Raw genomic sequence first — 13,824 nt, 5'->3', positions numbered from 1 at the left:
TTCAAACCCTTGTCGATGTATTCATGGAGGCGTATGAAAGAATGGGCCTTAAGTGAAACATCCGGAAGACAAAGGTCCTCTACCAGCCTGCTCCCAGAGCACAACACTGCCCCCCGACTATCAAGATCCATGGCGAACCACTGGACAATGTTGATCACTTCCCATGCCTTGGGACCCTCCTCTCAGTAAGGACAGACATCGACGATGAACATCAGCATCACCTCCAATGTGCCAGTCAAAGATCTCAAACCTGGCACCAAGCTTATGGTCTACAGGGGCGCAATGTTATCTGCCCTCCTGTATGCGTCGGAAACACGAACACTGTATGGCAGACATCTCAAAGCCCTGGTGTGATATCACCAGCGGCGCCTCCGCAAGATCCTGCAAATTCAACAGCAGGACAGGCGCTTCAATGCCAGTGTCCTCTCTCTGGCCAACATCCCTGGTATGAAATCACTTGTCATGGCTTATCAGTTACTCTGGGCAGGCCACATTGTCCGCATGCCTGACACAAGCTTTCTACTCGGAGCTCCATCACGGCAAGGGGCTACCAGGAGGGCAGAGGAAATGCTACAAGGATGTCCTTAAAGCCTCCCCGAAAAAAATGTGACATCTCCACCGATTCGTGGGAATCTCTTGCCCGAGACCACCCAAAATGGAGAAGCATCCACAACGGTGCCGGCCAGTTCGAACAACGTCGACGCACCCAGGCAGCAATCAAGTGCAAACAATGGAAGGAGCGTTCAGAATTTCTAACTCGCCTCACCAAACACCATCTGCCCTACCTGTAGCACAGTGTGTGGATCCAGAATTGGACTATTCAGTCACCTAAGCACCTGGAGTGGAAGAAAGTCATTCTCATTCCTGAGGGACTGCCTAAGAAGAAGAATACAATTGCAGCAAGATATCTTTTACTCCTGTACTCAAATCCCCTTTCAATGAAGGCCAACATACCATTTACCTTCCTAACTGCTTACTACACCTACAGACTAGCTTTTAGTGACTCAAGAACAAAGACATCAACACTTTCCAACCTTTCACCATTTAAGAAATACTCTACCTTTCTCTTTTTTCTACCAGTGGATCACTTCACACATTCACATTATATTCCATCTGCCATGTTCCTGCCTATTCACTTTGCCTGTTCAAATCCCATGAGACCTTGCATCTCCTCACAAATTACATTCCCACCTAGTTTTGTGTCACCAGCCAATTTGGAAATATTACAATTGGTCACCATACCAAATCATTTATATAGATTGTGAACACCTGTGGCCCAAGCACTTGCAGTACCCCACTAGTAACAGCCTGCCACCCTGAGAGTGACTCACTTATTCCTACTCTCTGCTTTCTGTCCGTTAACCAATTCTCAATCCATTGCAGTATATTACCACCCCCACCCCCCAATCCCATATGCTCTCATTTTGTTTACCAACCTCCTGTGTGCAACCTTACCAAAAGCCTTCTGAAAATCCAAATACACCACATCCACTGGTTCTCCTTTATCTATGCTACAAGTAACATACTCAAAAAACTCCAACAAGTTTGTCAAACATGATTCCCCTTTCACAAATCTATATTGACTCTGCCCAATCATATTATTTTCCAGTGTTCAGTTATCTCATCCTTTCTAACAGATTCTAACATTTTCCCATACTACGGACATCAAACTAACAGGTCTGAAGTTCCCGTTTTCTCTCTCCCTTCTTTCTTAAATAGTAGGGTTACATTTGCTACTTTCCAGTCTGCCTTCCAGAATCTATTGAATTTTGAAAGATCTACTATCTCTACAGCCACCTCCTTCAATACTCTGGGATGGAGCTCATCTGGTCCTGGGGATTTATCAACTTTCAATCCAATTAATTTTGAGTATTACCTCTTTATTGATACCAATTACTTGCAGAAGATTTTACAGTCCACCTTTATGTTTCTAGTTAGCTTGCATTCATAATCACTTTTCCCTTTCTTCATCAGTTTCTTGGCCCGCCTTTGTTGGACTCTAAATTGCTCCCAATCCTCAGACTTACCACTTTTTCTGGCGACTTTATAAGCAACTTCCTTTGACCTAATGCAATCTTTAACTTCTTTTGTTAGCCATGGTTGATTCACCTTGATCTGAGAGTATATTGGGTTATTGGGTCATTGGACAAGAGCTTCAGTATTAGTTCTTCATTATCCACAGTGACAGTCACCCAGAGATAAATAAATGTAACATGTGAATTGCTTTTAAATGTTGGTGTAGGGCCACTTTCCCCATGTACATTTTTAAACCACTCTTTTCAAATTCAATGCGAGATAGCCAATGATCTGCATGTCCATGTGCTTATTTAATGGTTGGGGTGAGAGTGGGGAGGTTAGTGGAGTGGTCTTGGTACACAGTCTACTACAGTAAGGCTTAATAAAGAACACGACAGAAGAAAAACACTCAAATTGTCACAAAAATATGAGAATGGAAAATGTATTGTTGTTGTGAAGCCTGTAAAGAGAGGCCCAAGAAAATTCATAATGTAATGATCAGAAACTGAAGTGCACCTCCATCCCTAAAGCAACCATTCTCTCACACTCGGCTGATTTGAACTGAACAATCACAAGCAATCCAACGTAACTTCTGTACCTTAAAGTAATAAATATCAGAGTAAAAAATGCAGGAGATACACAAATACCATTGAATAATGCAAAACGCCCCGAAATCAAAACTAACTCAAAACACTAGTTACCAAGAAAAGTTTCATAACGTTGAAACGCATAATTTTGAATTAATTTTTAAGCTAGCACGTTACATTAAGCCAGATCTGTAGTAAGAAACACCGTGGGCATTAACTTTTGAAATTGTACAATGACTCGAATTATTATTATTATTATTACACAATATGTCTGGATTGCTATCGAGAACAGACTCCCCAGCTGGGAAAGGAGAGGCAGGTTACTGAGTGTTTACTCTGGATGTGAAATAACATGGGGTGCGGAGGCGAAGGGGACAAAATCAAGAAATGAAAACTTTCTTTTTTTTTAAAAAGAAAAAAATGATTTAAATCCAAACTGACGCGAAATTAAGAAGACAGGTCTTGGCTCTTGCCCAGTAACTTACCCTCAAGCCGCTGCTGCTGTCGCTGCCTTTCTACACGGCGCTGGCCAACATAGCAAGACTGTAGTGAAAGCACCCCCCAGGGCTGGTCCCTCACTGAGCCTCTGCCATTCACAGACACAGTCCCTAAAGTGATCTCTCTGTAACAGTGCAGCCGCTGTGAATTCCCCTCCTTTCCCCCCTTTATATTAAGAGCCTCCCCTGATCACTGCATAAACCTGCCCTGACTTTACACTCTAATCCATGCTTTATATTCCAACAGCTGATGCTAAAAATAGAAGCCCAGGGTAGGGGAGCTCTCCTTCCAGCAAGGAGGCTTCTTTTCAGCCTGGAAACGAGACGCCCGCAGCCCGGCGGCAGGAGGGGATTAGGAAGCCGACCCTCGCCTTCACATTAATGGCTCGTTCACTCCGCCGCCGCCGCCGCCGCCGCCTCTCCCCTCCTCACTTGGGTTTTCTGCTGACACCAGTGACTCACACTTGGAAATGGACTAATCCAGAGCGCAGTCAGGTGGACAGAGAGAGAGCTGTTCAGTCTGTGTCACTCAAATGTTTCTTTCACAGGAGCTGCAGCCTCGGAGTTCTCCCTCCCCTCTTTCTGCTCTTCCATTATATTTTCAGATGAATATTGATTGCATGTTGCAGCCCCCTCCTCCAAACGAAAGCTCTTGAGACCTACAACCGTTGCTGCAACTTATAAAGTCCCATGTACGCAAGCGTTGTTTGGTAGTTCCTGTTCTCTCTCTCAAAGTTGCGTGTGAACGTCTTTGGGGTTTTTTTTTCTCAGTGTGCTCGTGTAATTTGACTAAAACTGCTCACACATTCGCCCAAGACTAAATAGACCCCCCGGGGAGTGACATTCAGTCTCTGCCTGCACTGGATTTAAATTCAGCTCCTACAAATAAATAATATTGTGCTAACGCCCCTTCAACATCCTCACCCCACTTCCATCCAAGGATGCATTTGACAAATCACATTTCGGGCTCAACAGTCTATCTTCATAAAGAAAGATACAGAGGAATGACTGAGAAGGAAATAGGGCGAATTAAATAGAATTACATAAATTTTATGTATATTTCTGTGGCGTTCAATTACATACATTCTGTGTAATTCACCCCATTTTCTTAATCTATAAAATCTATGTAACTGATCACCACAGAAACATACTTAGAATCTATGCAATTCTACATAATTTACCCTATTTTCCTTCACCATAATTCATATTTCTTCCTCTAGCCTTAAATCTTACCGGCTAAGGAGATAGACTGTTGGTCCCAATTATAGGGTCATGGAGTCATTTACAGCACAAAAGGAGGCCTTTTGACCCATCGGGTCCATGCCGATTCTCCACCGAGCTATGCAGTCAGTCTCGCTCCCCAGTTTGATCCCCGTAGTCTTGCAAGTCTATTTCTCTCAGGTCACCATCCAGCATCCTAGTGAAGTCATTGATCGTCTCCACTTTCACCACGAATCGTCTAGCAATTTGTGCTGATTCACAACTCATGCTGCATTTATCTGCCACAGTTGCCCATGTAACAATAATAACCGCATTTCAAAAAGTAACTCATGGGCTGTAAAACTGTTTCTGGTGTTTTCAGATCCTGCAATGCAAGTTATTTCTTAAATCAATCACATTTTCAATAGAAAAAGCTAAAAAAAAAACAACTATGTTGCTGATGATTCTGCTTTTTCCCATTTACACCTCTGCTAGACATAACTTTTGTTTCTTTACTTGTCCCATTACCACCTCCTTTAGTCTTGCACCATCATCCCTTTTGTCATTTACTATCTCCTGCCTTCTTCCTTATCACAGACCTTCCCTTTTGTTCTGCTACCCCTCCCCGCTTTGCTTGTCTCTGTACTTGCTTACCTGTTACATGTCTAAATTTTTCCAGTTCTGGTGAAAGGTCACTGACCTGAAACGTTAACTCTGTTTCTCTCTCCACAGATGCTGCCAGACCCGCTGAATATTTCCAGTGTTTTCTGTTTTTAGTTCAGATTTCCAGCATCTGCAATATTTTGCTTCTGTATTTCTGTAAAACTAATTGGATTTGAATCCAGCATGAAGAATGGCTCACACCTTTGGTCTGATTTTATCACAGGTTAACTTCCTCTATTTGTGTGATGTACCCATGCTTAATGATATCTTTATATCAATCATACCTATCTAGAGTGCATTATTAATTATGATGGAGCATGGTAACATAGTGGTTATGCTACTGGACTAGTAATCTAGAAACCTGGGACAACCCATCCAGAGACATGGGTTCAAATTTCACCATGGCAGCTGTGGAATTTAAATTCAATTAATTAAATAAAATCTGGAATAAAAAGCTAGTATCAGTAATTGTCGTAAAAATCCATCTGTTTCATTAATATTCTTTAGGGACGGAAATCTGCTGTCCTTACCTGGTCTGGCCAATATGTGACACCAGATCCACAGCAATGTGGTTGACTCTTAACTGCTCTCAGAAATTGACTAGCAAGTCACCCAGTTGTATTCAAGAAGGCAACTCACCACCACCTTCTCAAGGGCAATTCGGGTTGGGCGATAAATGCTAGCCTTGCCAGCGATAACCACATTTTGTGAATGAATTAAAAAAGAAGTAAATAGTGGAGTTGTAAAAATGAATGAACACTCTGGCTATGTGCTTCACATTCTCCCATTGAATAATTGCTATATGGAACAAACTCTCAGCCAATGCAATAGATATTGTTCCCAGGAACTTGTTCAGAAAGGTGTTGGATAAATACTTCATCGGGGAAAGGGTTGGAAGTTGTAGGGATAGGTTCTGACCTTCTCTTTGCTTTTGGGCCTTGAGAGGTGGAGTTGAGATGTGGAATTTTATGAGTGCCGTGGCACTCCCAACGGCGGGATCACAGGGTGTCGTAACTTCCACTCCTGCCGCAATTCCAGTTTCCCACGCAATTTTGTATGTAAGTTAGCCATGCAGCGACGGGCACATGAACACGTGGGATCATGTGGCAGGGGCGGCCTTTCATTGGTGGAACCCGTCGTCACTGCCCCAAGCACCATGATCACCACAGGTATAAAACAGCCTCAAGAATCTTCAGTTAGTATCTTCAGACTAACTTAAATTGAATCTTTTACTTCAATCAAAATGTTTTTGCCTCCCTTATTTTGTGAGAGTCGCCACTCACTTCACATTATTTATTTTACCTGCAGCCAAAGTGAATCATATGGCAGCAACAGGCAGCCTCCTGCCCCATGGTTCAGGGATGCCTCACTGCAGGTTTTCCTCCAGGCCATCAGAGAAGGGCGGGAGGTCCTCTTCTCTGCAGATGCAGTGCAACTAACCTCCCACCTCACCAAGGCGGCCTGGATGGAGGTAGCAGAGGAGGTCTCAAACCGTGGGGTCACTTGTTGAACATGGGTGCAGTGCCATAAGGGAATCAATGATTTGCTCAGATCGGCGAGGGTAAGTGGTCCTGGCGAAGCTCCTCCATTGTTTTCTTCCATGGCTCCCTGTCTTTAAGGCAGACGGTACACAAGAAATGCAGTGGAATGAGTGAGCAGCCTTGGTGCCATTCGCTAAATGATGTTGTGCCAAGATGAATATTGGCATTGTTTATGTGATTGGCAGAGTCCTGTGAAAGCCAATGCAGAATGAGTGATGTTGATGCATGTATGCAATGGTTGTGAGGCATCATTTGCCATGTCATTAAATCTGCACTGTCTGCTGCAGGATAAATGAAGCCACAACCAGCGTGAGCATGCGAGAATGGGAAGAGGGTCCCTGACATAAGGCTGCTGACCAGGGCTGAGGAGGAGGCGTCAGAAATCGCGAGAGAGGAGGGAGGCAGGGCGAATGGAGATGGCGAGGCAGGAGCCACAAGGCGGAAGGATGAGGTGTCATCTCCACTCTTGCAGCCTTGTGTGGAAACTGAAGGAAATTGTGTGGGCTCATGTGAAGCACTGCTTAAAGTATCTCTGTCTGTGTCTCCATTGCAGGTGTCCACACTCAAGTCACAGAACACCACGCGGCCCAAGAATCTCCACCGGGGAGGAAGAAGAAGCCAGTGCCCCAGAGGGTGCACCGTCACCTGCCTCTTCTTTCACCTCCACCTGCGCAGATACATCCACACAGTCTGCAGGGGGTTAAGTTTAGAATCTGGATCACAATCTGGTGTTCATGACACAGACATGTGCCAGCAGCTGAGGGAGTATGTGCCACCCAGATCCCCTGACAATCGAAAGACTGCTGGAGACCAGGCCTCTGCTCAGCCCCATGCTCATGATGATCTTCTGTTTGTTGCTATGAGAAGTCTGCTGGATGTGCAGCTTATCCATGTGGAAAATACGTTGGAGATGCCTGAGGTAATGCGTGGCTCTGCACACACCATGGAGGAGTCCGTGCAAGCCATGACATCTGTCATGTTCCAGGCATTTGAACGTGTGAGCTCCGTGGCAATCGAGCCATATGTGATCTGACCTGCACTCCATCACTGTTGCCTTGGGCTCCATGCAGCAGAGTCTAAGTGAGAAGGGGAACCGCCCTCCGGGTGACCCTTCCTTTCAGGGAGACAGGCAGGTGCCATTGTGCACACAGATGGAGGAGGAGCGCGTACCAGTTGCCCCGGGGTCTTCTTCTCATGACATCCCCAGGGTAAGTCTCGTCTTCCCTCTCAACATTGACCCCCTTACCTCCAGCAGGCAAGCACATGGGGGATAGTCAAGCACCAGTGCTGCAGACCCCCAGTAGGATGGAGCCATCAAGGCCCTATTCCTCCAGAGGACGCCCGCCATGGTCATCCACAGCAACGAGGCAACGCACTGAGCAGACTGCCTCCACCTCAGCTGCTAATGTCAGGATAGCACCGAGACATAGTGGGAGAAAAAGGAAATTGAAACAGTTTTGAGCATGAAGGTGTCACAATGCTGTGACAATAGAAAAGATTTATTCATACATTTTTATTTAATTATTTAATGCAAAATTTGATCCACTCTCAGCAATGTTTTGCTTGGTTACAGATGGATACAAAGATGTTCACTGGAGTTCTATTGCAGGAATGTAATGATGTTTGCAAAGCATCTCAGAAAATGCCAAGTGTCCATTTCTCATTGATATTTGAGCCTTCAGTCTTCTATGGTGGCTATTTTCCTATTGATGATTATTTCTCCGTTACTGCCATGCCTTACTTTTGATTTCTATGGTCATAACTTAATGATGCTTACAGTGGTGTGTAGTCACATCCATCATAACCCATAAAAGATTTCAACTGCCAATCACATGAAAGTGCCTAAATGCTTTGTTATGATTGCAGCAATTAATAATTTCTCTGGGGAAATGTGATGTTTCTCCTCCCAACATTCCTGGATGATGTGGCGTATAATTGGCTGAAACATGCATAAATGAGGTTCTCCCTAATGTCTCTTGCATGTCTCTCCATGGCCCTCATATAGATGATGGCATTGTTGTCATCGTTGTCCTCCTCCTCACCCTCGTCATAGTCATCCTCACCTGAGGAGGACTGGTGTTCTTCCTGTTCTTCCACCTGCAGAATGTTGCCATATCTAATTGCAAGGTTGTGCAAGACACAGCAGACAAAGATTATTCATGAAACCTTCTGTGGCGCGTACTGATGAGCCCCTCCAGACTGGCTAAAGCAACAGAATCACATTTTCAGCATGCCAATGGTGTGTTCAATGATGGTTCGGGTGGATGCGTGAGCCGAATTGTACCTCTCTTCAGCAGCACTTTGGGGATGATGTACTGGTGTCATCAACCATGGACAAAGTGGGTAACCCTTGTCACCCAGGATCCATTCGTCCATTTCAGCTGGTGCCTCCAAAACTGCTGGCAGCTGGAAGTTCCCCAAAATGTATGATTCATGACAGCTTCCTGGGAACCATGCACAAACATGCATGATTCTGCTCCTATGATCGCAAACCAGCTGTATGTTTAAAGAATGGAAGCCTTTGCAATTGACAAAAGCAGCAAGCTTGTCCCAGGGAGTTCTAATGGTCACGTGAGCGCAGTCGGTCCCCTTGCACTCTAGGGTACCCAGTGATGGCGTTGAAGGCTGCAGACCTTGCTTCCTGGCTGTCCTCATCTACAGGTAAGTAGATGAAATCATTGACATGTCAAAAAAGGCATTGTTCACCTGTTAATGCACTTGTGGGTCGCAGACTGTGAGATGTCATATATGTTGCTTGTGGATCCCTGGAAGGAGCCACTGGAAAAAAATTTGAGTGCGGCAGTAACCTTGCGGACAACTGGCATGAGATTCCCACCGAAGCCAAGTAGCTGCAGGTCATGCTGCAGGATCCTACAAGTTTCTGTGATCAGTTCACGTGACATCTTTAGGTGTCTCTGGCATTTCCTCTCTGACATTTGAGGGTCATTTGTCCTTGACCTGAGGATGCGATGATGTGCCAGTGCCCATCTTCGATAAGGCCGTCCCTGGATATTATCATTCAGAGCATCCTCACCTTCCTGTTCTATCTTTTGCTGGTGCACAGGCAACATGAGTTGAGGGAAATGAGCCTCCTTAGTCTCTCCCTTTGTTCTGCTTCCCATGGTGCAAGACAAATTGGGTGTATGAGACCCATGTCGCTGTGGCTTTACTGAACAATAAATAAGCAGAGTGTGGCAATTCAGCCCTCTGTTGACACTGAGCTGAAACATTGAGGCAACCAACAACTCCCTTATATCTGCCTTCAAATTGCAGCCAGGCAGAAGACACACCCACTGTTGTTTGCCTCCTCCCACTCTCCTTGAGTGTCCATGTGGTTTCCATTATTGGAGAAAATGCTGCGCGTGGAATTCAGGGCAAGTCTCCCCACTTTCTAACCTCCTTCTGCAACCTTCCAGCTTGAACCCATCACCCTTGACCCACCCAATTTTACTGTTACCCCTCCCTCCATTAGCACTGTGCCTCCCCCCCCCATTACTGTGCACAGTGTAATCATCAATGTATTCATGCCAACCCTCCCCCCATTTCCTACTCCTGTTACTATCGACATGCCGACTCTGACCCTTGAATCTCCTCACTTCGAACTGACCATTGTTGTTGAGTCTCATTCTCCTCCATATGAAGCTGTCACATTCCCACCCATTAGTCTTGATCTTACCCCCATTGACTGTGACCGTTCCTTCCGCTAGCCAGTACCCTCAATTTGCCCTACAGCTCCCCGACGTTCACAGCATTCATACCTCCCTTTAGGGCCTTGTCAAATATCTTCACACAGTGCTGACCTAATCCACTCACCACCCCCGCAGCCGATAAAATGCATCTTCACCACCAACATCAACCTTTCAACAACCTGGACGCTCCACCCTCCCCTGCTCCTCCATGCACCTGATCAACCCCACCCTTCCTTCCCTGACTACCCTTCCCTACTCCTCCATGTAGCCTCCGCCCATGCCTTCACCGCCATCCTCTGAGAAGATTTACCCTTGCTGGTGCTGAGCCTGGAGGCAAACATCCATTCCAATGCTAGTGTTAGTTTAGTGGATGAGTTAAAGAGAGAACAGTGCAGACCTGAGCCTCAGCTGCCCAAATCCGACTGCTGCACACCACGCTGAAACAATCATGAACCGGGTGGTGTGGGAATATCACTTGTCGTTCACTTAACCTGACAGGTAGGACTAAATCTGAATTATGTGTCGGGTAATGAGTATTCATCTTACTTAAATGAATGCAAAATTATAATAAGCTACTGCTCTGGGTGTACCCCCCGAATGCCGCAAACCCACCTGCGACTTAATTCCTGTAAAATATCCCTCCGTCTGGAATCCGAAAAAACACCTCCCGCCTAATTATATCACCCCGCACACCACCAAATCTGTTGCAGCGGACAGCGTAAAATTCCTCCCGAGGAGTTTCCTGCTTCTGTGGAGGACAGGGTTGAAATTTAGAGATGCTTGGGAGAAGTAAGTCATTTAGCCCCTCAGGCCTGTCCTGCTATTCAATTAGATCATAGCTAATCTTCATCTTAACTCCTTTTACCCAATTGCTCCATATCCCTTTATACCCTTACCTAAGAAAAATGTATTTCTTTCAATCTTGAAAGCTCCAAATGTCTTTTGGGGGAGTGAGGTGCTGATATATGCTAAACTCTGTGTGAAAAAGTGCTTCCTGATTTCACTCATGGCTATGACTATGTCCCCTTGTTCTTGAATCTCCCACCAGAGGAACTAATTGCTCTATAGCTACCCATCAAATCCATTTAACATTTTAAGTACCTCAATTGGATCACCTTCAATCCTCTATACTCAAGGGAATACAAGCCGAGTTTATGCAACTTGTCTTCATAATTTACTCCCACGCCCTGGTGAAGCTGTGCTGCACCTCCATATAAACTGATCTGTGGAATCAGTTGGTTTGTTAGATCAAATGGTCTTTTCTTATTTTGCTTTATGCTTCTATGTACGGTGGACAGTACAAGGAAAATCTGTCTTGTGCAGACAACAGAATGGCCTTTTAATAATAGGTAGTTTATGACAGTATCAGCTGTGATTATTTTGTCATGTTGACAAACTCTCAAAGAATCCTGTTTAGAAATGGCACTCAATCATTGAGAGATGTGACAAGTTTTTAATATTCTGTTGAAGGTAATGATGGCTGGTATGGGCGATGAAATGTTGTACTGGTGCAGTAGGGCATGCACATCTGAGGCTGTGGTTAATATGCATAGTGTAGAGGGGATGCTAATCTACATCTGACAGTGCTATACCTGACCTGGGAGTGCTTTGATGCTGATAATGAAAAAGTGCACTCTCTTTCCTTCATTTTGATGAGCACACACACAGACAGAAGAACCCAAATGAAATTTAAAAGGAACAAGATGCAGTGGGCTGTTGTGTACTACATGGGAAGCAGCTTGTGGACTGCAATTCAATCATGTTGCACTTAGTGATCTCGGTGTGGAGGAGCAAAAACAAGTTAACATATGTTGCCTTTCAACATCTATAGTGCATCGAGATGATTAATTGAAGGCTTTTTGCATAGACTGCTAGACTGCCATCGGTGCGGAACAAAAGCATATAACCTGACCTAGGAGTGCATGGTTCTGACACCAGATGAAAAATGTGGAAAAGTGCTCCATCCTCCAGCACTGAAATCTTTCATCATGATAAGTGCAGAGAAAATGGTTCCCTCTTTGCAGCTTACCAGAGAGATAGGGTTATTGTTATTGTGGCCTGCAGCTTCCATCAATACTACTCTGTACCATGAAGCTTTACATACTCTCATTTGTATTCATTTGAGGCAAACACGAAAAGCAAAGTATCATACAACAAATTCCTTATTTGTACTGAACCATTTGTTCAAGGAATAGTTGTTGAAAAGTATAATCCAACAATCGAGGGCTTTTACAGAAAGGAAGTTGTATTAGATGGTCAACATTGTACGCTTGGAATGCTGGATCCAGCTGGAAAGGAGCAACTTACTGCCATAAGAGATCTTTATTTTTAAAATGGACAAGGTTTTGCATTAGTATATTAGTATAACCTCCTTCACTCCGACAACCCTCTGAGAACTCTGCATTCCTCCAATTCTGGCTGCTTGTGAATCCTCGATTTCCTTTGCCCCAAGATTGACGGCTATGCCTTCGGCTGTTTAGGCCCTAAACTGTGAATTTTTCTCCTTGAACATCTTCACCTCTCCACCTCTCTACTCTTCCTTTAAGATGCTCTTTAAAACCTAACATTTTGACCAAGCTTTTGGTCACCTGTTCAAATATCCCATTATGTGGCTCAGTGTTATATTTTATCTGATAATGCTCCAGTGAACTTGAGATGTTTTACTTGAGTTCTCTGTGTCGGGCATAAGCTTTCCTTTTCTGCCCTATCATACCCTGTAAGCTGTTTGACATCCAGGGGGCTCTAGAGTAAAGCTGTACCATTTCCATTATAATGTTTACACATTTATACAAGGCAAACATTTATGCAAGGTTGCATGCATAACATCAAATACTATATGTATATGCAAATTGAAATATTTTATTTTGTATGGTGGGAGGATAGAGATAAGCTAGAATAGATGAACAGGACAAATTGATGGATTAGGATAGGTGATGCAATTATACCAATCGCATTGCCTTCACATTGATCCCAACATATATTTTACACCAGGTGGGAGGATTTACTCTGTAGCAAAATCAAATTCATTTATAAAAACAGAACGTGCTGGAAATACTCAGCAGGTCTGGCAGCATCTGTGGAGAGAGAAACAGAGTTAATGTTTCAGGTCTGTGACCTTTCATCAGAACTGGCAAATGTAATAGGCTTTGAGCAAGTGAAAAGGAGGAGGGGGAGAAGAACAAAAGGGAATATATGTGATAGGGCAGAGGGCAGGAGGGATTAAATGATGTTAGAGAACAAAGGCAAAGGGAGTGCTAATAGTTGTGTTAAAAGACAAAGCATTAATCCAGAGAGAGTGTTAATGGCAGAATAATGAACAGCTCTGAACAGTCAGAATTCTAAACAGCTCTATTTAATCTCCCTTTAATCTGCTATAGAGAGAAAAATCCCAGTTTCTCGAGTCTTTTCACATAATTGAAGCCACTCATCCCAAATATCAGGAACTTAGCAAATTAAATCCAAAACGCTGAGTTAAACATCCTACAACAATGTCTTCTCGCTGTCTTTCCTTTCATAGCTACTTTCCTGAGACAGGAGAATATTCTGAATGCTGAAACCACAAACATTTGACGGGAAATTCTATAAATTCCAGATGAACTGACTGGAACTTCTGATGGCGAGCTCAGAAACT

At 44.3% G+C, this 13,824-nt stretch overlaps 1 protein-coding gene across 3 annotated transcripts in view; it reads right to left on the bottom strand.

Annotated features, from left to right (window-relative positions):
• LOC137371885 (ras-related protein M-Ras) overlaps positions 1 to 3,832 on the bottom strand; it is a 52,369-nt gene extending 48,537 nt beyond the window's left edge. Inside the window, exon 1 of one of the 3 annotated variants that reach the window (XM_068034869.1) lies at positions 3,089 to 3,832. The gene's annotated coding sequence lies outside the window, so the exon portion shown is untranslated. The remainder of the gene's footprint in view (positions 1 to 3,088) is intronic. The other 2 variants (XM_068034870.1, XM_068034868.1) reach the window with 2 other exon arrangements.
• Positions 3,833 to 13,824: the final 9,992 nt, after the last annotated feature.

The sequence above is a fragment of the Heterodontus francisci genome, chromosome 7 (assembly GCF_036365525.1).
Source record: "Heterodontus francisci isolate sHetFra1 chromosome 7, sHetFra1.hap1, whole genome shotgun sequence".
NCBI lineage: Eukaryota > Metazoa > Chordata > Chondrichthyes > Heterodontiformes > Heterodontidae > Heterodontus > Heterodontus francisci.
This window is presented reverse-complemented; position numbering and strand designations above follow the sequence as displayed.